Source organism: Bubalus kerabau, chromosome 21 (assembly GCF_029407905.1).
Source record: "Bubalus kerabau isolate K-KA32 ecotype Philippines breed swamp buffalo chromosome 21, PCC_UOA_SB_1v2, whole genome shotgun sequence".
NCBI lineage: Eukaryota > Metazoa > Chordata > Mammalia > Artiodactyla > Bovidae > Bubalus > Bubalus kerabau.
Genome location: NC_073644.1, coordinates 3,221,079 through 3,244,841, shown reverse-complemented (window position 1 = coordinate 3,244,841; position 23,763 = coordinate 3,221,079). Strand labels below are relative to the sequence as shown.

Genomic DNA, 23,763 nt, shown 5'->3' with positions numbered 1-23,763 from the left:
CCCTCCTCAGGGGAGAGCTCAAGGCAGAGAATCTCAACTTCCTGGGGTGGTTCTCTGTGTCTCGGAGCCTGCATTGCTCGTGTGGAGTGTGTTTGGTGAAGGAGACGCCACTGTCTGCTGCGAGGTTGAGGCACGGGTGTTGCTGGGTGCCTGTTTCTATCAGTAGCTCTTGTGGAGGGCTGTGTGTTTGCACGAGGGTGCCAGTTAAAGGTCCTTTTCTCTCCCTAAAGCTCGACAGGCTCTCAGGACAACCCCGGGAACAACCCCAGCAGCAGCACCAGCAGGCAGGACTCGCTGCACAAAGCCCCAAAGAAAAAGGGCATCAATCAAGTCCTCCATCAGCTGCTTGTTTCGCAAGAAGGAAAAGGGCCGGCTGAACACCCCAACAAGGAGGCATTAGGACCAGGTGGGTGCTTCACCGTTCAGAGGGAGGAGGGCCTGCAGGCATCTCCCTTCTGTGTCTCCCCTGTTGTCCCCACGAGGCTCCAGTCACTCACGCTGGGAGTCCTCCTGGGAGCAGGAGCGGAAGAGGGGTCTGTCTTCTCAATGAGTCTGAGATGATCAGATGAGTTAACGAGTGGATGGATGGATTGATTAGTGAGTGGTGGATGGATGAACAGATGGCTGGCTGGCTGGGTGGATGGACGGAGCATGGAATGAATAAAGCAGATGATTGTACTCCAATGCTAGAAACATATTGTACGAAATTGATTGAATAGGAGCTGGGCAATGATTGTTTCCTCCTAACAGTGACACGTGTTTGGAAACTGCCTAAGTGCTCATCAGTGAGGGGTGAAGTACAATCTGTGGACACCCCAAAAGGAATAGCCCGCCCTCCTTCCTGCCACCTTCCCCATCCCAGGAGCTCATCAGGGGTTCTGCCCATGCCCCCACCCCACCCCACAGCCACACAGGTCCTCCTGGGGTCCCCTCATCACACAGGGTTATCACTAGGCCCTCATCTCACTTGGCTTCATCTTCTTGAAGACAGGATATGTTCCTGCCTCTTCAGCCACAAATTTGTTGAGTCTTATTTGTGCTGGGTGTGGGATTTACAGGGGTAAGTAAAGCAGATGTGATCTGGAGCACAGTTAAGTGACAAGAGAGAAAAAGGAGCAGGTTATTAAATGCGATCCCTATTATTAATATATACAATGCTGCGATGGATGGTGCATTGATTATATACCAGATGCTGTGTGTGCCCCTTCCCAAGCAGGTGTTGCCCCCTCACAATTTACAGAGGAGGACACGGTGAACGGTCACACGGTCAGGGAGTGGTGAGGGCAGGTTCACACCCACGCAGCGGGACCAGGCATTTTGCCAAACCACAGCCACCTCTCTGGTGGATGCCACCGGAATGAGATGGTTCTATGGCATGATGATTCAATGGACGTAAGTTGGAGCAAATTCCAGGAGATAGTGAAGGACAGGAAAGCCTGGAGTGCTGCAGTCCACAGAGTGGCAAAGAGGGGGACACACCTGAGTGGCTGAACTAAAACCTGAGTGTGTGCTAACTTGCTTCAGTCGTGACTGACTCTGAGACCCCAGGGACTGTAGAACACTAGCTCCTCTGTCCATGGGATTCTCCAGGCGAGAATACTGGAGTGGGTTGCCATTTCCTTCTCCAGGGGATCTTCCCGACCCAGGGATCAAACCCCAGTCTCCTGTGGGCGGATGCCTTGCCATCTAAACCAGGACACTGCTAATTCCCTAGGCAAAATACAATGAAAAGAGCTCGTGTTCTACCAAGTGGAAAGATGATTTAAGAAACAGAAGGTGTCCTTTGTTGGTATATTTGAATCTTTCTTTAGATTTCGTTGATTTTTACTATTAAGCGTACTTGAACAAGGCAAGAGAGAAACCCCAGAACTGAAAAGCAATTGACTTTTTTGAAAGAAACCTGTGCAGGTTAAGCACTCTTCGTTTTTGAGAGATGGTGAAATGCAAAATCTTGATTCAACACATATGACTTTGGTGAACTTTATTTCAAATCTCCATGATGAACCCCTAAGGCGTCCAGGAAGAAAGGAGTAGAGCGGGAGACAAAAAGAGCAACCTTTCCCCTTGGTGCCATCCCAACCAGCTGCTTAGTTCCTTCATCTCATGAACTACCATCTGGGCTTATCTGGTTTGTCTGATTCTTGTTTCGGGGCCCGTTTCTAGTCACAAGGCTGTCAAGAGTGGGGTGGATGTTGGGGAGGGGGGGAAAGCCCTTCTTTCCATTCCACATGAGACCCAGTGGACAATCCAGGCCCTGGCTACTGCATTGAGTGTGCAGCAGCAATATCAACGGTGATGCTGGTTAACAATGCATATTCCTGGAATCCAGTCCTTTGGCTACTGACTGTGTGTGGTGGTGGTCTGGAACCTATATCTGGAAGCTTTCCTTATGATTGCAAATGACACCAAAGTCTGAGGACGATGGAAGATCTTCACATTTCTGCAAGAGCCACACACCTCCAGAAGGAACCACAAGACTTGCTTGAAATGGTCAAGGTATAAGTATTGGACTAAACGTTGGAAGGTCTCCACCTTTGCTATGGAAATCAAAATATCTTTCTTTGAAATGAAAATGGATCATACTCAACGTTCACATTCTTGTAGAGCTTTTGAGAAGCCCTAAATTGTAGAAATCTGCTGTACGAGTTCCTTGAAAGCAAGAACCTATATTTATGGATATGTCTTAGTGCCTTAGATTGTGCCTTGATTATAGTGTACACATCAACCCAGGAAATAAAGAATTGAATCGCCAAATATACAAAGAGATCAAAAGTGCCAAGCCAAGTGACACCTTGAGGCTTCCAAGAACTTTTCTGTCTTTCACACACTAAGTAAATCCTGAGCACCTACGATGAGCTGGGAGGCATGTAATAAGTTTCTGGAACTAGAAGGCGGAGAGAAGAAGACACAGAGTTCCTGCTTTCACTGAGACGAATCTAATGATACATCACAGGCAGATCCTTTGAGAACTTATCGAGGGGCCTCTTGTCTCACCAAAACCTGGGTGTCAGGGATGGCTTTTCAGAGTAACAATTGAGTTGAGGTCCATAGGTTGAACCTACGTAAACCAGGGTTAAGATGCAGGAAGAATTTCAGGCAGGGAAAATAGCATCTTGGAAGGCTATGTGACCAGGTAAACTTAGAACATTCAAGAAATGAAAAATGCCCTATGGGATGGAAGCCAAAGAGTACAGAGGGCATTCCAGTTAAAAGACATCAGAGACTAACGTGGGGAACAAGCATGAAGGGATGTGATCATATATTCAATATGATGGGAAAATACAAGAGCAGTTGGGGCAGGGAGATGATAGAATTTCTCTGCATTTCCAAAAGGTCATCTTGCTCCATAACACTAATGTTTGGAGCGACTCAACTCCAAGTTACAAGGAGGGACCACTTCCACGAGTTCGAATAGTCCTCATTGCAAAGTCTGTCAATAACGAATGCTAGAGAAGATGTGGACCAAAGGGAACTCTACTCCACATGCAGATTGTGTGGGTGAATTCTCTAAGAAATTAAGGGAAGGAGTGCTACATCTTGTTTATTGTATTGTGTTTGGGGGGAACTATTTTGGAATTAGAGGAGCCCATTTCTCAGTATATGATTTCCAAACTAGGCAAGTATAATTACAGTCTGATAAGATGTAACTCAAATAACTTCTGAATGTTAATTGATTTTGAAAGAGGAAATAATCTTGCAAGAGAAATATAGACAAACAGGAAAAGCATAGTTGTCAATATATTAACCTAGAGATGCTACAAATATTGTTTAAGAAATATGAAAGTTTCACGGAGTATTTCACATGAAGGAATTATTTCCTCTTAAAAGTCAAAAGGGCTTCCCTGGTGGCTCAGAGGTTAAAGCATCTGCCTGCAATGCAGAAGACCTGGGTTTGATCCCTGAGTCAGAAAGATCCCCTGGAGAAGGAAATGGCAACCCACTCCAGTATTCTTGCCTGGAGAATCCCATGGATGGAGGAGCCTGGTGGGCTACAGTCCACTGGGTCGCGAAGAGTCAGATACTACTGAGCAACTTAACTAACTTAAAAGTCAAAAAGGATCATGAGTCCACTCATAAAAATGATTTGTTCTTCAGTTTTATCATGAATTACCTGACTAAAGGATGATTATGTATTGTATTATTCCTTCAAAATTATAGCACGTTGTTCACTTTCCAGATTTTTATTTAATTGATATTTATTTAACATTGACTCTGTGCCAGCACTGCAAAGCCCACCCACACACCCTACACCAATTTTGTGACTTCATTAGAAACCGCTTAATCAAGCAAATTCTATAGTTACCTCTATTTTACATCCTAAATTGGCACATTATATGTCGCCCTACTTAACACTATTAAGATTATCTCTTTTTTAAAAATTCTTGATAAATATAATTCCTGGCTTCCTCACAAAATAATTTAAATTATATAAAAACTGGAACTTTGTCTAATTTATCACTGTATTCTTAGCTCTTCGAGGAATATTAGTACTAGATATTCAAAAGACTCATATTAAATGAAAATGATTTCAGTGGGTCTCAAAATAACTTGTCTTTAAAAGGCATTGGTGCGGGGAGCTGCCCGTCAGAACGGGGTCCTTTGTCCGAAGGACACAGCTCTGGGAGCTGCCTCAGTCCTTGAGGGTTTGCTTGCAAACATAGCTCTCTGTCCCGCCACCCCAGAGATTAGGCGCTTATTTACTGCAGGCACCTGGAGTTCTGTGCAAACTTCTCACGCACAGAGAAATATTATCTGGTGTAAGAAATAATAACAGGGTGCCATTCCCATGCTCTCAAGATTTCTTGTGACTGTTTGTAAGATGTGTAGGTCAAACAAAGAAAATGTTAACTGTCTTGTCTTTCTCACGCTCTTCTGTATAAATGTGAGATGCTGAATAAAGTTGGTGTCAGACTGCGTCCCTTCGTGGAGACGTGTCTGAACCTCTCGACCCCATCCTTGTTGGAGATTTCTCTTGCTTTCGTTTCTTTTCTCAGCCCCGCCGTGCACGTTCTTGGGACCTGATCGACTTTGCCGTCTAGCACCGGCACATTGGTGCCATTTAAAGTAGATATTAGGTTTCCATTTTCTCATCAATGATTCGTTTCATTGGTTTTGTCATTTCAGATAACTTTCTTGAACATCAGATCATGGAAGATAGAAATAATGTTACTGAATTTATCCTCTTAGAACTTTCTATGGACAAGAAAGTCCAGATCCTCTGCTTTTTATTTTTCTTATTCTGTTACCTGGCTATTTGGTTGGGGAATTTGATCATTGTGATTTCTATTACATGCAGTCAGCTAATCACCCAGCCCATGTACTTCTTCCTTAACTGCCTTGCACTCTCAGATCTCTTCTACACCTCCACTGTGACACCCAAACTCATGACTGACTTACTGATGGAAAAAAGGCCATTTCCTATAAAAACTGCATGACACAGCTTTTCACCACCCACTTCTTTGGGGAGGGGGGAATGAGGTCTTCACCCTCACAGGGATGGCCTGTGACTGCTATGTGGTCATCAGCAAACCTCTCCACGACGCCATCACCATGAACAGGCAAAAACGTCACTCAATTCTCATAGCGTCGTGTGCAGGGGGACTTCTTCATTCTCTTGGTCTCTTTCTTCTTGCGATTGTTTTACCTTTCTGTGGCCCCAGTGAAATAGACCACTATTTCTGTGATGCATATCTTTTGTTGAAACTAGCCTGCACTGATACACACAAAATTGGCTTTTTTGTCATTGCCAATTCTGGCTTGATGGGACTGGTGCTCTTTGTGGTTTTGATGGCCTCCTACATTTTGATTCTGTATAATGTGTGCACATATTCTGCAGAAAGCCACCATAAAGCACTTTCCACCTGTAGTTCCCACATCACAGTCCGTGATCCTCTTTTTCACACCTGTCATCTTTGTTTACATTAGACCTGCCACAACATTACCAGAGGATAAAGTGTTTACGCTCTTCTACACAATTATTGTCCCCATGCTCAACCCGCTTATCTACACACTTAGAAACATGGAGATGAAAAATTCCATAAGAAGAGTTTGGTGCAATAAAAGGTTCTGGGAAAGGAGCTTAATGATCTGAAGGTCATTCATCTCTGACGCCAGTGACTGTCTTCTCATCACTCCCTCTGTTGCTGAGTCTCTCCTGCTAATGGGAAAATCAGTCAGAATGTGTAAAAGCCCAGCCTCCAACAACAGCTTGCCTTCAGTGGTTCCTTCTTTATTTTCCTCTCAATGCGTTTTCCTTGATTTCACTTTTCACTAATAATCCCCTTTGTTTAAAAAAAAAAGAAAAGGAAACTTTTTACAGAGTAAAAACACACTGAAAAATCTGGAGGGAGAGTGATCCTGCCTGTATTGAAGGCTAAATCTAGGGGAGACTTCGCTCTCAAAATACTTGGCCTCAAGGTATAAAAGGTAATAATATGTTACAAGGTAAAAGACAGTTAAAGAATCCACCTGCTAATGCAGGAGACACATGTTCAATCCTTGGGCCAGGAAGATCCTCTGGAGAAGGAAATGGCTACCCACTCCAGTGTTTTTGCCTGGGAAATCCCATGGAGAGAGGAATCTGGTGGGCTACAGCCCATGGGGATGCAAAACAGCTGGACATGATTCAGCGACTAAACAAAAACAAAAAGGCAGTTATAGGAAAATAAGAACAATCACATACTGCAAACTCCTTTCAGAACTATATACCTAGCCTCGTATCCTACAACTCTAGATTTCTTTTAATCAAGTACCTAGAGATTTTTTTGTGTGTATTTGTGAACTGCTATTATTTTACTTAAGTGAAAAGAATATATAGATCTAAATACAACATAGTGTAAAGTCCAGCCTTATAGTCGACATGGCAAGTCTTACAGTCTGAAAAGCAAGTCACTGTGTGATCTGTTTGTGAAGTAACATTGTAAGTATTGGGGGAAATATATGTGTATGTGTGTGTGTATATATATATATATATATATATATATATATATATATATATATATATACAAACTCATGCTATTTGAACTGGGTTTGACATTAAGTATACATGATCAAGGAATAAATAAACTACAACTGACTTTGCTACAAAAAAGAAGAAAATATAAATCCTTTAGTTCCTCAAAACAGATGATTTATCTCAAAGTAAAAGACTTTCACTTACTATCTAAATTCAAGTGTAGAATAATCCTAAAATAATATTTGACAAAATATAGATCAGACTCAGTGATGGGAATATATATATATATTCTGCTGCTGTGCTTAGGTGTTTCTGACTCTGTGGCCACATGGACTGTAGCCCACCAGGCTTCTCTGTCCATGGGGATTCTCCAGGCACAAATATCGGAGTGGGTTGCCATGTTCTCCTCCAGGGGATCTTCCCAAGCCAGGGACTGAACCCAGGTCTCCCACATTGCAGGCAGACTCTTTACCAACTGAGCCATCAGGGAAGCCCAAGAATACTGGAGTGGGTAGCTTATCTCTTCCCCAGGGGATTTTCCCGACCCAGGAATCAACCAGGGGTCTCCTGCATTGCAGGTGGATTCTTTACCAGTTGAGCTACCAAGGAAGTCTAATGTGTATACATCCATACCTATAGGATTTTCATGATTTTCTAGGGCAAAGTATACATTTTGTTTGAAATACATTTTTAAGATTGCTGCATTTTCTTATGAAAATGTGCATAGTTTTGGATATAAAATGTAACTATTAATAGTATAGATTTGTATTCTATATAATGAGTTAAACTATATTTAATACTATAGATTTATTTTAGGTAATAGGATATTTTCTAATGTTTCTCTCTCAAATAATGTAATATTTTGTAGAATTAATAGGACAGATGATGGATTTTAAAGAATCATATTATTAATATGTCATAAAAATGTTGTTAACTGTTCTCCACACAAAGATAGGCCATATTAATATTTGGCTATATTATGTGTGTGTCTCCTTCAGAATTTTCCACAGTTTATTGTGACCCACACAGTCAAAGGCTATGGCATAGTCAATAAAGCAGAAATAGACGTTTTTCTGGAACTCTCTTGCTTTTTCGATGATCCAGCAGGTGTTGGCAATTTGATCTCTGGTTCCTCTGCCTTTTCTAAAACCAGCTTGAACATCTGGAAGTTCATGGTGCACGTATTGCTGAAGCCTGGCTTGGAGAATTTTGAGCATTACTTTACGAGCAACAAAGATCTGTCTAGTCAAAGCTATAGTTTTTCCAGCAGTCATGTATGGATGTGAGAGTTGGACTATAAAGAAAGCTGAGGGCCGAAGGATTGATGCTTTTGAACTGTGGTGTTGGAGAAGACTCTTGAGAGTCCCTTGGACTGCAAGGAGATCCAACCAGTCCATCCTAAAGGAGATCAGTCCTGGGTGTTCATTGGAAGGACTGATGTTGAAGCTAAAACTCCAACACTTTGGCCACCTGATGAGAAGAGCTGACGCATTTGAAAAGACCCTGATGCTTGGAAAGGTTGAGGGGAGGAGGAGAAGGGGACAACAGAGGATGAGATGGCTGGATGGCATCACTGACTCAATGGACATGGGTTTGGGTGGACTCCGGGAGTTGGTGATGGACGGGGAGGCCTGGTGTGCTGCAGTACATGGGGTCTCAAAGAGTCAGACACGACTGAGGGCCTGAACTGAACTGAATATGTATGTGTCTTATTTTTGTACTTGCAAGATACTTTGCAAATATTATTTTGCATATTTTGCTGAATATTTAAATGTCAAAAAAGAATGGTGTTTCAGAATTGTAAATAATAATCTTAAGGAGGCAGAAGTTATCAAAGTAACTGAATGAATATGTTGTAAATAATGTAAATCAACCAAATCTTACTTAATTTCCCAATTGAATTATCTCCTCAAGTGGATCAGTTGTTTGGAGTTACATTTTCATAAAGATCATCCATTCGTCTTCCCAGATAGTTGCGAATATCTGGTAATAACTGATATTTTTCAATATCCCCATCTCTGTGTTTGCTTATAGTGTTTAACAGCCTTCCATAGAGACCTCAGCTCTGCCTTCATGTGTAAATTAAGCAGAAACCATAATCCATGACCTTCAGCCATGAACTACAGAGTTTAATACCAGATATTTTGGGTGAGGACTTTTTAAAAAAGATGCTTACAATATATGCCATTCTTATCTCTCCTGTTAATAAATACAAGTACTAGGAAATAAAGAGGCCGGAATATATTGCTTCATTTCACAGAGACATCATTCATGCAAATCTCTCTCTCTCGGAATGAGGCTTAAAATAAGACATTATTCTGCCTGCCTCATTCAGTCTGGATTCATGAGCAGTTCAGGTTGTGGGGTGGTGGTTGCTTTTCGCTAGTAAATCACACTATATGAGAAAACTCATATATTGAGTTTAATTCCTATTATGTGGGGATTTCTTATGTTATGTCAGTTCAGTTCAGTTCAGTCGCTCAGTCGTGTCCGACTCTTCGTGACCCCATGAATCGCAGCACGCCAGGCCTCCCTCTCCATCACCAACTCCTGGACTTCACTCAGACTCACGTCCATCGAGTCAGTGATGCCATCCAGCCATCTCATCCTCTGTCGTCCCCTTCTCCTCTTGCCCCCAATCCCTCCCAGCATCAGGGTCTTTTCCAAAGAGTCAACTCTTTGCATGAGGTGGCCAAAGTACTGGAGCTTCAGCTTCAGCATCATTCCTTCCAAAGAAATCCCAGGGCTGATCTCCTTCAGAATGGACTGGTTGCATCTCCTTGCAGTCCAAGGGACTCTCAGGAGTCTTCTCCAACACCACAGATCAAAAGCATCAGTTCTTCGGTGCTCAGCCTTCTTCATGGTCCAACTCTCACATCCATACATGACTACAGGAAAACCATAGCCTTGACTAGACGGACCTTTGTTGGCAAAGTAATGTCTCTGCTTTTCAATATGCTATCTAGGTTGTTCATAATTTTTCTTCCAAGGAGTAAGCGTCTTTTAATTTCATGGCTGCAGTCACCATCTGCAGTGATTTTGGAGCCCCCCAAAATAAAGTCTGATACTGTTTCCACTATTTCCCCATCTAGTTCCCATGAAGCGATGGGACCAGATGCCGTGATCTTCGTTTTCTGTGTGTCGAGCTTTAAGCCGTTTTTCACTCTCCACTTTCACTTTCATCAAGAGGCTTTTGAGTTCCTCTTCACTTTCTGCCATAAGGGTGGTGTCATCTGCATATCTGAGGTTATTGATATTATCCCGGCAATCTTGATTCCAGCTTGTGTTTCTTCCAGTCCAGCGTTTCTCATGATGTATTCTGCATAGAAATTAAATAAGCAGGGTGACAATATACAGCCTTGACATACTCCTTTTCCTATTTGGACCCAGTCTGTTTTCCCATGTCCAGTTCTAACTGTTGCTTCCTGACCGGCATACAGATTTCTCAAGAGGCAGGTCAGGTGTTCTGGTATTCCCATCTCTTTCAGAATTTTATACAGTTTATTGTGATCCATGCAGTCAAAGGCTTTGGCATCGTCAATAAAGCAGAAATAGATGTTTTTCTGGAACTCTCTTGCTTTTTCCATGATCCAGCAGATGTTGGCAATTTGATCTCTGGTTCCTCTGCCTTTTCTAAAACCAGCTTGAACATCTGGAAGTTCACGGTTCGTGTATTGCTGAAGCCTGGCTTGGAGAATTTTGAGCATTACTTTACTAGCATGTGAGATGAGTGCAATTGTGCGGTAGTCTGAGCATTCTTTGGCATTGCTTTCTTTGGGATTGGAATGAAAACTGACCTTTTCCAGTCCTGTGGCCACTGCTGAGTTTTCCAAATTTGCTGGCATATTGAGTGCAGCACTTTCACAGCATCATCTTTCAGGATTTGAAACAGCTCCTCTGGAATTCCATCACCTCCACTAGCTTTGTTCGTAGTGATGCTTTCTAAGGCCCACTTGACTTCACATTCCAGCATGTCTGGCTCTAGGTCAGTGATCACACCGTCGTGATTATCTGGGTCGTGAAGATCTTTTCTGCACAGTTCTTCTGTGTATTCTTGCCACCTCTTCTTAATATCTGCTGCTTCTGTTAGGTCCATACCATTTCTGTCCTTTATCGAGCCCATCTTTGCATGAAATGTCCCCTTGGTATCTCTAATTTTCTTGAAGAGATCTCTAGTCTTTCCCATTCTGTTGTTTTCCTCTATTTCTTTGCATTGATCACTGAGGAAGGCTTGCTTATCTCTCCTTGCTGTTCTTTGGAACTCTGCATTCAGAGGCTTATATCTTTCCTTATCTCCTTTGCTTTTCACTTCTCTTCTTTTTCCAGCTAAGTCATACAGTGACTCACTTAGTGGCTCAGTCACACACTTGATAATGTAAGGAACAACACTTCTTGAAACAGGCAATATAGAAAACAATAGCAGTAATAGTAGAATCATAAGTAAGAAGTTAAGTCAAGAACTTCTAGTAGGTGTAGCCCAGTGACATCTCCATGTCATCTGACTTAGTTTGCTAAATGACTATAGCTTGCTGTTGATATCCTGGTTGTAGATCCTGAGCATCTGATCTTGATTCAAAGACTGGTTATTGAGATAAGCTTTAGAAACAAACTCAGAATGTCCTTTTTAACAACTTAATTAAACCTCTTAGCAATGTAACATAACCACAAGGAACTATCTCAGGAGTGTGTCTTAGTAAATACAGACCTTAACTTAAAAAACTGGAACTTAATATTCAGTGAAACATAATAGATGCCATAGGCCTGACATCAGTTAGGTGGATTTTTCTTTTAGAGCTCCCCAGTATACGTTGAGATTTCTGTATATGTCGGGAGACAGTCTTTTTATTTACCTGATAAGGCTGTTCAGAACCCAAGTGTCTCCAGCTTCTGGAGGGATGAGGCAGAGAGAAAAAAGGTATAATTTCACCCGTAGGAGTAAATCACTAGATTGTTTTAAATGACCAGTAACTCGAGGAGAAGTGCTTCTTTATATCTGAAAACACAGAGTAAAAATCAACAATATGTCAGACAAAAAGTCGTGAAAATTGCGGTCATATTTAGCAGTCTACTCCATCCCATGCAATTGATCCCTTTGTTCTGCTGTCCTTGCCCAATGGCCAAGGACATCAGTGAAAGCAGTAGTCTCGAAGAAACTCATGAAGCTTTTGTGAATGTCTGTATGACCTGTCCAGCAAAGTGGGTGCCCTGATCACTGGAGATTGTGGAAAGCACCTTTTAACCATTTTTTCTATTCTGAGATATTAATTCTGAAGCCAGGAAAGGCATTATCAAATAAAAATGAGGTTTGTCAGGGAGCCAGGAAAAGCCAAGTGGCCACGTTGGACCTCTCATAGCCCCAACTCTTTGGTTTATGGCCATTTTTAATCCATTTTAAATTCCCTGAAGAGGCGTTAACTTTTGTAGAAGCAGAATGAGCTTTGTTCATATGTGCTGTAGTCTGTTATCAAAAGCCACATTCCAAGAAAACTTTGTTCTTTTAATCAGTGAGAGAAAACCAAATTCCAGTTTGGTAACAGCTTATATTCACTGTGAAACAATAGTTATTCACTTAGTCATAGTCACAATAAGACTTCAAAGGCAGTTTAATGTCTTAACAAACTTGTAGCATGCACAAAACTCTTCTTTCACTTGCAACACACCTTTTTGCACTTTCTGTATTCGTCACTTCATTTGTCCACTTAGAGGACAGCCACCTGTACGTTTAGACTTACTTTGCTTTTCCTTAATAGAATGTAATTCCATTCCTTATTACTTTTTATTAAAAACACACATCTTACTTTTCTTCAGAAACCATGACTTGTACTTTACATCATCATTCTGTCGATTGGTAAGGATAAATCACCCAAAGTTATATCATTTATAAAAGTATCTGCACAATGTCTCTGTTAATTAGATCAATAAACAAACATCAGTATCATGTATCAATACAATAATGATTATTTCCCAGTTCACACAAGCCTCGAATTCATTTACTTTAATTTCCTTGAATTTAGAATTGTTTGATTTGTAAGCACTTACTTCTCTTTAGGCCAATTAATTAGAGCTCATTGAACCACATAGCCTTTAGCAATTTTTTCCAAGGATGGAGACATACACCGAGACACACACAAATCTGGACAGACAGAAACCTCACAGTTTTCCACCTGAAATTTAAATTGTCTCTTTGTCCCTTTTATTTTCTTGGCTTGAGTTCCAGCTCATGGCTGGAGTCCCGGATAGAGTGGGCTGTGTATCTCAAGGACATGATAAGAGTTAACTCAGGTTTTTCCCCAGGCATGTTTCTGTTTCTCAGGCAGGATCAGAGCTCCCCAAAAGAGTATTTTCACAAGTCAAACTTTTAGTAATTACATGTGCAAAAGGAACCAGTTTTGCAATTTCAAAAAGATTCCATTTTACCTAGTTTTCTCCGGAGTCTAAAGAATACACATGGCCATTCAGGGTTCAAAATGTCATTTCTCCTTCATGTAGTCATAGCTTCATAGCTAAAATTTAAACCAGAGAGTGCTCAAATTGGCTCTGATGACAGGGGTAGACTGATCGAGAAGATGTCCCAGCAGGGATTATCTCTCTGGGCAGGTGAGGTCGTCTCTTAAAGCAAAGAAACCCCATATATAAGGGATTTTTAGGCCTTGAGGATCAAAATTATCCCAGTTTTTCAAGATATTATTCAAGGGGTGGGGGTGGTTCTGGACTGTTAAGCCCCATCTGTAAGAGAGAAAAAAGCAGTGCCCAGTGCCATGGCTTTTTTCTACCAGAGGTGTCTGCCCCTGCTCTAGACGGGGTTGGAGACTGATTTTCCACCTAAGCTTCCTTCCCTGGCCAGAGCTAACCTGTCTCTTACAGGTGAAGGTGTCCTACTCCCACCCCCCCTCATTCTACCACCCAGGCATGGTGGAGATGCACCAGGGTTAGACCTGATGGGATCCCAGATTGATGTCCAGGTCCTCACCATTAAAACCTTGGTTTGATTTCCCTTTTATTCCGGCACCACCTGGGGTGGAACAGAGTAGTTTTCCGGATGCTCGCCGAGCCAAGACCACTAGGGGAAGCACCCAACTTCTGTGTACCTGCGCACATTCCTCATAACAGTATAGGTGGCAAGTCATAAAGGGATGAACAGAAAACCCAAGACATCCTCCTGAGAGTGGCCACACGAGTCTATTTAATAACAAAGGAGGCGATGGAGGGCCCGCCTGCGAGGAAAAACTAATCCTTCATATGCATGGAGTGCCAACATCATCCTTTTGATTCCTGTCCCTCAGACTGTACAAAAAGAATACCTAAGGAGTTAAGATAAGAGCCACTGGAGGGCTTCGTTTGCTCTGGTAAGAGCTAGCGCTACTAAGGGAAGAAGCCCAATGCACTTTCAATCTGCCCAAATCTGGGGTGTCCCAATCTGTGTCCTCAGGAATCTCATGCTCACCAGCAATGCCTCAATCCATATAGTCCAGAGGCATAGCCACGACAAGAACTTGCCTGTGTGTCTGTGGGGTCAGGATGGTGATTTCCAGTCTGAGAGATGTCCCTGGAGCTAGAGCTCCAGCTCGCTCCCTAAAGTGCTCCTGTCTGCAGTGTCCTGTAAAACTTGGAATGGGGGCCTTGCTAGAAAAGCACAATAACAGCATGGATTGCAAGTCCCTTGAAAGTCTACAATCCGGCACACGAGGTTAATAACTTTAATTCCCCAAGCAGATATGAAATGGTCAGAGGGACCAGGAAAAGCTGACTGGGGAAAAGAAGTTCAGTCCACATGCTTCTGATTTAGTAAAGTAGCTGCTGCTGCTGCTGCTGCTGCTAAGTTGCTTCAGTCGTGTCCGACTCTGTGAGACCCCAGAGTTGGCAGCCCACCAGGCTCCCCCGTCCCTGGGATTCTCCAGGCAAGAGTACTGTAGTGGATTGCCCTTTCCTTCTCCAATGCAGGAAAGTAAAAAGGGAAAGTGAAGTCACTCAGTCGTGTCAAACTCTTAGCGACCCCATGGACTGCAGCCTACCAGGCTCCTCCGCCCATGGGATTTTCCAGGCAAGAGTACTGGAGTGGGGTGCCATTGCCTTCTCCGTAGTAAAGTAGAGACCACAGTAAACGAGCAAAAGAATCTCAACTCTGAGTGTTCTTACCTTGTCTTGAAGATCTTGGACAAGCCCCCAAGATGATAACCTAGCAGTCAACGGTGACCGATGCCACTGGATTCATGGTGTCTGAAGAAGAAGATATTACCCTGGGGCCAAAGACAGTCTCAGTCACTCAGAGCTTTGTGTATATTTTATTTAAAGTGAAGGTGACAGAAAAAGCTTCTGACACAGACATCAGAAGGGGCTCACTAATTTAAGTGGGGCCATATATACGTCTCAACTAGCCTCTGAGAATAGACAAAAAACATCTCAAGGATGTGAGCGTTTTGCCCAGACCCTTTCCTATAGCATACATCCAAAGCTCAAAAAGAGGAATGTCCTTGAACCTGAGATACTGCTCCCTACAATGCCTACTTATCTTAGGCCAAAGAATGTGAAAAAGCAAGCAAGCTTGCCTCCTCCTTAAAGGGGCTTTAGGCTTGGATTCTTTATCAACCTGCTGGGACATGTAAGTATACAGTTAAAATCAGAAAACTCTAATGTGGTAATGGTGGTGAGTAAAGCATTTGTATAACATACCACTGATAACTCATATAAGTATATCACTTATAAATTCAGTATGAAGGTCAAAAGATAAAATATCAAAATAATGATAACTACAAAATGAAATAATGGAACCATGTTTGAAGAATTAGATGACAGTATGATACTAAGTCAACAAACAGAGAGACCCAATGAAGAGCTACAAATTATTTTTTTTAAAGGAAACTAACATAAATTCTGGATTTGAAAACGAAAATAATTGAAATGAAAAATTGATAGGTTCAATAGCACATATGAGATGCTGGCAGAAATAATCCATAAACTTGAAGATGAATTCATAGAAATCAATGTAAAAATAAAGAGAAAAAAATGTTGAGGGAAAATGATCTAAGGCATCCATTCATTACACCATCGAGTATGGAAGGAGAGAGACTCTCAGAAAGCAGGGAGAGAAAGGGGAGGGAGTAAAATTACTTGTAGACGGAATGGCTGACCGGCAGGTCAGAGCGAAAGGGAGGCACAGAGCAGGGCTCTTAGGGCGCCCCGCGGCAACCGCGTCCCTCTCCGGCCGTATGGGCCTGAAGGCGCCCGATCTCGTCCGATCTGGGAAGCTAAGCAGGGTCGGGCCTGGTTCTTACTTGGATGGGAGACCGCCTGGGAATACCGGGTGCTGTAGGCTCTTTGCCTTCCCTCTCCTTTAGCCCCCGCCCCCACGTCCCAACTCTTGGGCTCCAGCACCCCAACCCCCCCTGGGGGTGGGTGGCCAGGGCACCGACTCCCGCTGCAGACCTGGGGTGCCTCCGCGCGGCCCGCGAGCCCCTCCGCATTTGGCTTCCAGGAAACCAGACGACCGTCCCGCGGGTCTCCGTCTGGGGCTCCCTTGGCGTGCCTCAGGCAATCCCCGGGAGGCTGCACCAGCTCCAGCCCCAGCCCCAGCCCCAGCCCTACCCCCAGCCCCACCCCCACCCCCCATCCTCGCAGGCGAACGCCCGAGCTCGCGCGCATCTGCGTGCACACACAGATATATGTGCACAGACGGTGCATGTATCTTGTTCAGTTATACTTTTGGTGGATATGTGCCTGGGAGTGGGACTGCTGAATCATATGGTACTTCTAGGTTTAGTTTCTTCAGGAACCTCCATACTCTTTTCCATAGTGGCTCTACCAACTCACATTCCTACTAACGGTGGAGGCGAGTTCCCTTTTCTCCACATCCTCTCCAGCATTTGTTATCTACAGACTTTTCCATGAGGATCATTCTGACTAATGTGAAGTGGTACCTCGTTGTAGTTTGGAGTTGAGTCTGTCCAATCATGACTGATGTGGAGCAAGATGACCTTTTTAAAATGCAGATGCAGTTCTGTCACCTCCCTGTTCCAACTGCTCTTGTATTTTCCCATCATAGTGAAGATATGACCAAATCCCTTCATTGCTTGGTCCCCACTTTCTTCTCTGATTTCTTTTCACTGGAATGCCCTCTGCACTCTTTTGGTTCCATCCCATAGGGCATTTTTCATTTCTTGAATGTACTAAGGTTCCCTTGTCACGTAGCCTTCCAAGATGCTATTTTACCTGCCTGAAATTCTTCCTGCATCTCAACCCTGGTTTACGTTGGTTCAACCTATGAATCTCAACTCAATTATTAGTCTGAAAAGCCTTCTCTGACATCCAGTTTTTGGTGAGGGAAGAGGCTCCTATAGAAGTTCTCAAAGGATCTGCCTGTTATTTATCATTAGATTAGTTGCAGGGAAAGAAGGAACTGTGTTTCTTCTTCTCTCCGCATTCTATTTCCAGAAACATATTGCATGCCTACTAGCTCATAGTAGGTGCTCAATATTTATTCAGTGTGTGAAAGACGGAAAAGTTCTGTGAAGCCTCAACTTTTCACTTGGCTCAGCACTTTTGATCTCTTTGTATCTTTGTCAATTCAGTTCTTTTCTTTCTTCTGTTGATGTGCACACTATATTCAAGGCACGATCTAAGGCATGAAGACATATCAATAAATATAGGTTCTTGCTTTCCAGGAACTCGTACATCATATTTCTATAATTCAGGGTTTTTTTTAATGCTCTAGAACAATGTGAACTTTTAGTATTATCCATTTTCATTTCAAAGAAAGATCATTTTACTTACATAGCAAAGGTGGAGACCTTCCAACTTTCAGTCCAATACTTATACCTTTACCATTTCAGGCAAGTCTTGTGGTTCCTTCTGGAGGTGTGTGGCTCTTCCAGAAATGTGAAGATCTTCCATAGTCCTCAGACTTCGGTGTCATTTGGAATCATTAAGAAAGTTTCCAGGTATAGGTTCCAGACCACCACCTCAAAGAGTCAGTAGCGAATGGAGTGGATTCCAGGAACATGCATTGTTAACCAACATCACTGGTGATTCTGTTGCTACAGACTCAATGCAGTGGGCAGGGCCTGGACTGCCCACTGGGTCTGATGTGGAATGGAAAGAAGGGCTTACCCCCTCCACTGTTTCTAGCCCTGTGACTAGAAACGGTCCCCAAACAAAAATCAGACAAACAAGATTATCCCAGATCATAGTCCATGAGATGAAGGAACTAAGCAGCTGGTTGAGATGGAGCCAAGGGGAAAGGTTGCTCTTTTTTTCTCCACCTCTACTCCTTTCTTCCTTGATGCCTTAGTGATTCATCGTGGAGATTTGAAATAAAGTTCACAAGAGTCATATTTGTCGAATAAAGATTTTGCATTGAATCAACTCTAAAAAATGAAGAAAGTTTCACCTGCCACATGTTTCTTTTAAAAAGTCAATTGCTTTTCAACTCTGGGGTTTCTCCATTGCCTTGTTCAAGTAGCCTTTTTTTTTTTTTTTTTCGGTGAATTCAAGTAGCCTTAATCGTAAAAATAAAATAAAACTAAATGAAGATTCAAATATACCAACAAAGGAAAGCTTCCGTTTCTTAAATCATCTTTCCACTTAGTAGAACACTAGCTCTTTTCTTTGTATTTTGAGTAGGCAATTAGTTGTGGCTCAGATGGGAAGGCATCCACCTGCAGGAGACTCAGGTTTGATCCCTGGGTCGGGAAGATCCCTTGGAGAAAGAAATGGCAACCCACTCCAGTATTCTTGACTGGGAAATGCCACGGACAGAGGAGCCTGACGGGCCACAGTCCATGGGTAGCATAAAAGTTGGGCACAACTGAGCAACTAAGAGCAGAAGTATTTCCAAGGACCACATTCAAGAGATTTGGAACTCTTGCTTGACTCCCTCATGTTGACCATGTTGACTAGGCAGCAGATAGCAGCTGATTCATCTGTACAATTAAAAAAGAATGTGTCATTCTGTTCTATACTTTTCTGTACTGTAGGAAGAGACTGTACAGAGCAGATGTCTGGACTTGTACAGGACTTTCGGTCCTTTAGAGGATTACAGTGGCACCATCAATGCTTGCCAGAGGTGGCAGGAAGGCGGCCCTGGAAGTTTGAGTCCAGGCATGTCCAGTGTTTTAGACTCATATATCAGATGAGTCAGAGTGCATTTACCCTTCACTATGTCTCCATAGAAAGTTGCTTTGGGTTTGGAGGTACACACACACACACACACCCTGCCGCCGAGACAGGTCAAGAGCTAGAAACCACAGGTAAGGGAGACGGAGAAAGAGGGAGAGAGAGACAGCAAGAGGACACGCAAGCTTCCCAACCCCCGGCCTCCACACCCTCCCCCTCCACTCTGGGTATCCACCCGGCCCCAAGTCGACCCGACCCCACCCTCACCCACCGACACACTCACACACACTCTCACACACTCACCCTCTGGCCTGGGGGTGGGGGCTGGGTCTCGCCTTAGGTAGCCAGGCCGAAGGGGACCTTTGAGACCTCGGCTTCGAGGAAGTCTTGGGGTCCCCACGGGTGACCGCCAGCCCCAGGGCACCGCGTCCAGCCGGGGCCCGGCCCAAGGCTGACGCCCCCTCCCTTGGGGAAGCTGCTTCTTCCGCGTGGCCTTCCTCTGAGGTGCGTCACGGGCTGTGCCAGTGTGTCTGTCTCAGATCCGATGCCATCCTCTCTCCCCTGTCTGTCTCCTGTTTGCTGTCTCTCTGTCACTCGCTCTGTGTCTCCATCTGTCTCTGCCTCCCTGTGTGTGTGTGTGTGTGTGTGTGTGTGTGTGTGCACGCGCGTGCGCATGCGTCTGTCTGTCTGTCTGTCTGTCTGTATCTCCCTCTCGCAGTCTTGGAGTCTGTCTCTGAACTTTCATCTCTTTCTGCCTCTGTCTCTCCTGACACCCGGCAGCCCGTCCGTTCCTCTGGCCCCAGCCTCTCACAGGTGCTATGGCTCTGGCTGATGAGCTTGCGACGGCGGGCTGTCGACTGTCTGTGTGTCTGTCCGTGTGACTGCCTGTCGCTCGTTTGCTCTCTCAGGAAGGTTGTGTGCTTGTCCGGCGGCGTGGGGGAAAGGGGGTGGGGGCTCGGTAGGGCGAAGGGGCGGGACTGAGGCGCTCGGGAGGACTGCGCCTCCGTGGCTCCCGGTGGGTTTGGGCACCGGGCAGGTGTCCGGCAGGATGGGCGCTCAGGGCCCTGGCTGGGCTGCGCCTAGGCCCACAGGAGGCTCAGAGGCCCGCGGGCCGCGGGGGAGCGGGTGGCGGCGGGTCCGAAAGCCAGACACCTCTGGGCCGCACGGCCCTGAGCAGCGAACGGGATCCGGGGAGGCCCGGTTCGCCGAGCGCAGCCGGGCCTGGAGAGGCCCGCGGTGGGAGGGCACCGAGACCTCCGCGCCCCTCAGCCCACCCCCCAGGCCCCGCACGCACGCACGCACGCCCGGCATGCCGCTGGGGGTCCTGGAAGCCCTCAGGGCTGCCGAACCTGGCCAGGCGTTTGCTGGCCACGGGGCGGCGGTGTTCGGGGGCGTGGCGGCATAGGCCGGCCGGAGTCTGGTCGCGGGTCCTTCGGCTCAGGTACAGCGCGCGCCCCCGTGGAGAGGTGCGGCCGGCTGGCCCGACCGGCAGGTCAGAGCAAAAGGGAGGCGCAGCGCAGGGCTCTTAGGGCGCCCGGCGGCAGCCGCCTCCGTCTACGGCCATACCACCCTGAACGCGCCTGATCTCGTCTGATCTCGAGGGCTCACATTTGATGGTGGGCTTGTCATTTCGTACCTCTTTCTCCTAAAGCTGGCAGCTGAGGGAATGAGGGAAGTGTAAAATTGAATAACAATAGACTATGTGGAATCTGTGAATCTGGAGCTCTGTGAATCCGTAGGTCTAAGGAGAGACTGGCAGCTGCCGATGTGGAGTATCTGTCCCCATGACCACGTTTACGTTATCAAATGTGCCATTGACCGCCCTCCCCCCACCCCGGGGGGCAGGGACCCCCACGTGGCAGCCTCCAGGCTCGCTCTCTCCAGCTCATCCACCCTCTAGAAGTTTCCCCAGACCCTCAGTAGGAGTGGGCACTGCTGCGGGTGTGCATTGTGTGTCCTCGTGCCCCATGTGACGTTGCACGACTAACCGCACTCTGTGTTTGCACCCTTCCTCCCACGCTCATGGGACCAGGCAGCGTGGCGGGAACGCAGGGGCTGGATTCTGCTACAGTCAGGACTTGCTCCTGATGTGCTTCGGGGTGAGTACAGGCCGGCCTGGTCCTGCGGGGGCACGGAGCCCACGCCCCAGGGAGTGGAGGGTCAGCGGGTCTCCGGAGGTTAGCCTGGGAGAACCCTCACAGCAGAGAACGTGACCTTGGCGCCCCACTGCCGCCGGAGTGGTCAGAGCATGGCCAAGGCCCCTCGCATAGGGACGCGTGGGTATCCCTCCCACAGTGGCAGTGCTGCCGGCCACGCCCTGCGTGCACGTTCTCGGAGGGAACAGGGCCCAGACCGTCAGGGTTCACGAGGCTGCCCTGCCCTGGACCTCTCCGTGCAGAGGCCAGCATTTCACACGGAGGTGCACCGGCATCTGGGGCTCGGCGGCCACTAAGGGGCCACCCTCCCTTGCAGGTGCTGCTCTGGGTGGTCCTCTGGTGGGTCCGGCCCTGGGGCCCAGCCCTGCTCGAGCAACTTTGAGGGCAGGAGGCTGTCTGCTCTGTCCTGTTCACATCTCAGCTAGAAAGCTGGATTGGGCTTCTGAGGGTTTTTTTTTTACCAGCAGCTTTTAGCTATATGTCAGAATAAAGTCAGCCACTGAGTTCTCTCCTTGATCTGCTTGGTCCTCCATGTTTCTCTGAATTCTCAAAGCAGCTGAAGCCCCAAATGGGGTAGGGGGTGGGGGTGTCAGGAGGGGCAGGGGCTGGGGCACCAGCTGCCATCCCAGGACTGACTTTTCTGTGTGTTTGTTTCCAGTTTACCTGCACGAATTCTCCAGATGTTTATACAGCATCCAGTATACAACAAAGACTACATTTTGAACTCGATGTCATCTTTACTCTGTTAATACTTGTTACATGGATCCGAAGATATTACAGGGTTTTTAATTAGTGAAAAATTCATGAAGACCATAGAGAAAAAATATTTTAGAATTTAATGTTTCTGATATTAATGTAAACTTATGACTTCATTTATAGAATTACTTCCTTTTTCTTGTATATTCAGGCTATGAATATCCTTTCAGATCCATTCATGTTCTGATACCTGATTTCAGTCTTTCAAATGAATGTACTGTAGTGCTTGTCTGTATAAATCCTATGAACAAACACAGGGCTTTTGTAAATGATGCATTTATTGTCATTATTCTTGTTTTTCAATGTTAAACCATGAGAGAAGGGGTTTTCCTGAGATTGTAAAATCATCATGACACGGTGTGCATTATTATCCTTCCAGAATGTAACCAAGCTCTCCAACAATCACTCTGAAATAAGCAAACTTAATTTCAACCAATTGTTGTTGGATGTTAACGACTGGCCTAAACTGTACTTTTTCTAGCAAGAAATGGTTTTTGTCCACAGCGTGAAGTGATTTAAAAGTACTGGGTGTTAAATGTGAGCTTCTAATGAAATTTGGGCTGAAAGGATGCCTAGAAGATGACTATGAAGATCTGTCCTGTAACCTAGTCTCTGTGGACCCGGATCCCTCCTCTCCCGTGAGACTCTTTGGGGACCAATCGCGATGCCCTGCACCTGCTGCAGAGCCATCAAGCTGGACAGTGAAGGTGCCACTTCCCAGACAGACAGGGTAGTGCAGCTCTGACAAAGGCCTTATTTTTATGTAAATCATCTTTTTACATGTTTGTAAACATGTGTAAAGAATGGACCTAGGTGTACATTTTTAGATTGTGATGACATAGCCATTCTGGATTGTATAAATAGCAAATGTAATCTTTACTTTTTCAGCAGCACATTAAAAAAGCCAGCAAGAGATGCGTTCAGGTCACAGTGTGATATTTATTATGCAGCTGGTATCTTGGTAGACAGAGACAGCATGTCTCTTTACATGTGGGTTCCGCCTTTAATTTACTTGTACAATTCATTGTTATCATTCTATTTTCCTATTAACCTTTTGTGAACTTCCCGAATATGTGACAAAGTATGTACAGTCTACTTTTGAACTATTTTCATCACAGTATTATTTATTGCTTTCTTTCAATCAAGTACTGAAGCAAAATTTCCCAGGGCCAATAAAGAGTGCCGAGGGTAAGCTGTACTCTCACTGAGAACAGACCAGAGCTGGTAATGGGAGCCCGTGTCATCCCACGGACATTCTCTTAAGAGAAACGGACGGATGCAATGGAAAGGCCAGAAGGCGGAAGCATAGGTGTCCCTAGAGGGCGCCCGACGGTGTGTTCATTCCCTTGGCTCCGGAGACAAGAGGCTCCATCACTTCAGCATCTGCGGGGACAGGGCCCCTCTGCTGCTGAGGCGTGGGCAGCGGGCCGAGGGTGGGAATAAAGTGCAGGTGTCGAGGCTCGCCATCGGTCACAGGGTGGGGTGTCCGAGGGCAACCTTGATGGGGACCCGAATGATGCACCCTAGTCCAGCATCAGGTCCTCCCTCAGCATCAGACCCTAGTCCAGCATCAGACCCCAGTCCAGCATCAGATCCCAGTCCAGCATCAGGCCCTCCCCCACCCTCAGACCCTCCCCCCACCTCCGACCCTTCCCCAGTATCAGGCCCCCCACCTCCAGTATGAGGTGTGGCAGCCCTAACTTGTCTGGTACTCCTGAGCACACTCAGGCAGCCCCAGAGCAGCAGGGCAATAGCTCTGGCAGGAGGTGCATCTTTAGGAATCACCTC

At 45.4% G+C, this 23,763-nt stretch overlaps 1 long non-coding RNA gene and 1 pseudogene across 1 annotated transcript; both read left to right on the top strand.

The window, feature by feature from the left end:
- The first annotated feature begins 236 nt into the window (after positions 1-236).
- LOC129636139 (uncharacterized) lies at positions 237-21,971 on the top strand. Its single transcript, XR_008706683.1, has 3 exons — positions 237-406; positions 21,096-21,162; positions 21,878-21,971. It is a non-coding gene; the product is annotated as an uncharacterized LOC129636139 (long non-coding RNA).
- Positions 16,150-16,268, top strand: LOC129636357 (uncharacterized; annotated as a pseudogene).
- Positions 21,972-23,763: the final 1,792 nt, after the last annotated feature.